The sequence below is a fragment of the Meleagris gallopavo genome (assembly GCF_000146605.3).
Source record: "Meleagris gallopavo isolate NT-WF06-2002-E0010 breed Aviagen turkey brand Nicholas breeding stock chromosome 22 unlocalized genomic scaffold, Turkey_5.1 Chr22_random_7180001957522, whole genome shotgun sequence".
Taxonomy (NCBI): domain Eukaryota; kingdom Metazoa; phylum Chordata; class Aves; order Galliformes; family Phasianidae; genus Meleagris; species Meleagris gallopavo.
In genome coordinates this window covers 187-4,501 of record NW_011100110.1, presented here as the reverse complement: position 1 = coordinate 4,501, position 4,315 = coordinate 187, and the positions used below count along the sequence as shown (strand labels likewise).

The 4,315-nt window shown below is 50.1% G+C and overlaps 1 long non-coding RNA gene across 1 annotated transcript; it reads left to right on the top strand.

Moving 5' to 3' along the window:
• Positions 1 to 3,960, top strand: LOC104915541. Its single transcript, XR_796384.3, has 4 exons — positions 1 to 113; positions 1,327 to 1,547; positions 1,850 to 1,995; positions 3,922 to 3,960. It is a non-coding gene; the product is annotated as an uncharacterized LOC104915541 (long non-coding RNA).
• Positions 3,961 to 4,315: the final 355 nt, after the last annotated feature.

The window sequence follows — 4,315 nt, the reverse complement described above, 5'->3', positions numbered from 1 at the left end:
GGGCGGGGGCGGCGTGTTTGCACCGCGGCTGGACGGAGCTTCTAACATTCTAAACTCTTCTATTTCGGTAAATTAGAAGTAATGCTTCATTTACGTGTACTGCGCACGTGCAGGTAGGTCGCGAATCCTTGAAATTAAGAGATCCAATACTCGTGCAGCTGTCGCGATAGCGCTGGGCAAAGGGCGCTCAGTGCTGTGAGTGCTGCGGCAGCTCGATCGCACCGTGGGCACTGGCTGGGAATCGCACACGGCCTGCTGAGCACAAGATAAGAGACCCTCAGCAAAAGAGAAACAGACTTAACAAACATCAAAGCAGGCAGGGCCTCTGCACAAGGCTGGCTTGCCTCGCTCTGTGGGTAGGTTGGGATGCAACAGGCAGGGATGAAGACACTGCCCCCATCCTCCTTCCGAGCTTATCTCTATGCAAGGACGAGCAGATGTCCAGAAACAAGGAGCGAGCGTTGAATGAGCAGGTGTGAGAAGCTAGCTAATTAGCGATATATGCTTAGCTAGAAACAAGTGATGTTTAGCCAGTATCCGTGTGTTTAGTTGAGCATCGGGAAGATTGTGAACCTGCAGTACTCAGCCAATGGGAACCAGGGGAGAAAGAGATAAGTGTCGAGTTATAGGGCGTAAAAGATGTAACGCTGTGTTCTGTGTGCTCTCCTGCTTGCGTGAGTTAGGAGAGGACAAGATTAGGGTTAACCATTGTGTAGCAATGCAGGTAAGCAGGATGTAAGGCCAGATAAGAAAAGAACATCTCGAAACTCTGTTGTAAACTTGAATAAACTTTACACAAGGAACGGGTCAGGATGGGATTACTTCTGCTGAAGACAGTGAGCCTTCATCCCATGGCCACCAGAAGGAGACCCCCACTGCCTGCAGCGCACGTGAAGGGGGAGGGACCAAGTGCTGATGGGTTCTGGAAATGTAATGAATATGTATACGAATTCCAGGAAAATCATTGATTACGCATTGGTTCGGCCTCTATCTGTACCAAGCTTTTGCCCTACGCTGTGCAGGTTAGGAGGAACGATCCCCCTTGCAGCCAGTGTCTGCGCAGCACTGATTAAAACGTAGCTGCTTTCATAACTACTTTGTGGTTATGGAGTTTGATTCCGCACGTCAGCAGGAGGCCCGGCATTGCAATTGCGAATAAAATCTGCTTTTTCAGAGATACTGTCCTGAGAAATTGTTTGGATGTTTCCAAACAAGGGCAGAGCTCGTCCTGCAGCCTGCTGCTGTGCAGGAGGGCTTAAGAGGTGCTTGTGCCGCTCTCTATGTTGGTGCTAAGATGATTGACTCATTGCTGTACTTTGTTTTTAGGCACATGCTCAGATGGCCCTCAGCCGTTGAGCCAGAGGTCTGCTGTGAGTTCTTTCAGCCTCCCAGCCTGAGACAGTTTTGTGGTCGCTGATGTGATTGAGCCAGGAGTGCTGCTCGCTGTCTTCCTGTGCCAGGCTGAGGGAGGAAGGTGGGAGAAAGGAAGAAAGAAAGGAAGAGGAGGGAGCGCAGCATCCCAATGGCTTTGCTGGGAAGGAAGCCTGGTAAGAGCAGTGCTGCTGGTCTGAGTCCCAGCTGGCTTTTACCCCTGCAGGGGGGCTGGTGAGGGTGGGGGTTGGGCAGGGATTGCTGCATTCCCTCATACCTCTCCTGCCTATTGTTTCCCTTGTCCCAGCAGGCTCCACTTTAACATCTGCCTGCAGCAGAGCAGCAACTGGCCACAGCACGTCCATCTCAGCAGCCTTTGTAGGCCCTCCCCTCCAAAATCCACACATTTTGCACGGCCAGAGGTGCCTTCCCAGTCTTCTGTCTGTTGGCAGTTTTACTTTATCTGTTTTTTCTTCAGATCACAGCAGAGTGAGTCTGCCTGCGTCAGCAGAAGAGCTGCCTTCGTGGAGGTGCAGATGCAGCCGGCCGTTGTGGAATTCATCTTGAACCACTCAGATGTCCTCTTCCGCTCCAAATCCAGCCCGCTCATGGGAGATGGAGCGAGTGAGTGTCTTCCTCCATTAGCTTTACCTTGAGCAGACACCTTGATCAAATCCAGATCTCCACCGAGATACTTGACATGCTTTTACTGTCGAGGGGGCAACAGACTTCTGGGCTGATGTAAGAATATGGCAAATGTGGCTACCAGTATCTTTCTGGGGAGCCAGGGATGCTCTACAAGAACATACAGCTGAAAGTTTGGCTGCTGCTGTTAGGTCCTCACACTGACAAGCTGTACAGAGTAACTTACATCTTTCCCCCTACTCTCTCTTTTCTTTCTAAAATCACTTTCTTCAGTGCTTCTGTGTGCTTTCCCACTTGAGCTGCCTTGTAGTACGACGCAATGCACGATCTGTTGATCCTTACAAGCATCTTAGTAGACAAATGGCAATCAGCAGATGTAAAGAAAGCTCTTGGTATTTATTGGCACTGATGCTGAGAGACAGAAGTCTTGCTCTTAATGGGAGATATTCTGACAGCTGCTTTCCTGGTTGTTTCTTCTGCACAGTCTCCATAGGTTAATCAGCAGGGCTGCCCAGCTGACTGGCAAAGACTGCACGGGCCCTGCAGCTGTTGCCCAGTTCTCTGCCTGCACGGCAGAGTTGTGGCTTTAGGATGAGCCACAGCTTAGGTGCTAAGAGTGAGGAAATAACTGCAAGGTGTTTGTGCCCAGCCCTGGAACCTACAGCTTTCCTTGAGTAACTGCTGAGACCATAAGTGCACCTGGTCCAGTGGAAAGAAACGGAGTTGCAGCAGGAAGAAAGTTTCCTCTGCATGTTAGATGAGTAAGTGTGAAGGGCACAAGCAATTATTATTCCAAAGGAGCGCTGAGTTTGTTCCATCTACTTTGATACCCCGACCTTCCAATGACATTTGCACAGTCACTGCAGTTATTGCCACTGGTGGAGTAGAGATAGCTGCTTTTCCAGCATATTTGCTGCTTGCCATTTGATACGAGCGTTGCTCTTCTTTGGATAGCACAGTTGCTGTAAGTCCAGCTTTTGTTCCTACTGGAAGGCAGTTCCTGTGTCAGCAGGATGCAGGGGTTAGCTTGGCTGAACAGGAACAGCCCACAGCAGGCTGAGCTGTGCCAGGGGAAGATCGACATGCAAAGCAGCTGAGCCATACGATGATCCAGGCTGTAGAATGGAGCACATCACCTTGGCTAGTTGTGTAATGATTCAGAGCTCACACTGTCTGCTTCCCCACAAGCAGAAGGGTCAGGGAATGTCACGGAGTATCAGCTAAGCTTGGCAGTACTGCTCTGGCAAGGCAGCCCCTCTGAGCACAGCATCTCAACCTGGACCAGCCTTCAAGAGGGGACGGCACTCCCCAGCCTGCTTTAAGCCATCCCAAGTTAGTCTGTTGGATGTCTGTGTACCGTTTGGCCCAAAGCCTGGCTACTCAGGTACAGCTGACAAACGCATGAGCCTGTGCACACGTTACCCAGGAGCTGTGATGTTGAAGGAATAAGTAGTAGGAATGGATCCAAGCAGGATGTTGATGTGAGGGGATGATCCGCTTCCCTGCCACACCTCTTATGGCATGAGAATGGCCTCAGAAGTACTTGCTCTGTCAGCAGTGGCAAAGAAGGACAGCTCTTAGAGCAGACTCCTCGTGCTCACCTGCACTGCCCTGCAATATTTTGCATGCAGACGAAGCTTGATACGAGTATGGCAGTGAAGGTTTCTGACTGACCTGTCCTCACTTTGTAGGAGTTTTGTTTGCTTGCTTAAATACAGTAAGCTGCTGTCACTGATGAGTATGTCCTTTACCATAAATATGCCTGTGACAAAATGGTTATTTTGACATCATCCTGCAGTGGCTAGGATAACCGAGTCTTAGAAAAATACAGCACCTCCCCCAGAGCTGTGATGGCCGTGCTGCTGCTTGCTGATCCTCCCTCTTATCTGTGCTTTTCCTTTACAGGACGCAGTTCTTTATTATGGCCCCGTGGGCTTCTTCTCCTCCCACAAAGCTGCTCAGCCAGGAGGAGGCACAGGCACGGACACGAGGCCACAGCAGCTCCCGTTGTGTCAGACAGCAGAGACGCTGGAGTGGAAGAAGGCCCCGCAGCTTTACAGGGGAAATTGCACACAATCAGTGACTTTCCATCCGAAAGATGAAGAGGAGTTTCTTTTGCAGCACCTATCATAATTGTTTGGGTGTTTTGTTTTTTTCTCCATTATTACTGATGCAAAACTTGCTGAAACTAAGTTACCTTAACCACGCATGGAGTGTTGTAGCAAACTTCCACTCTCTTTGGACTCTGAGGACTCAGCTGACTTACAACTGCCTGATGGGCTCAGTTTGGCCACACAAT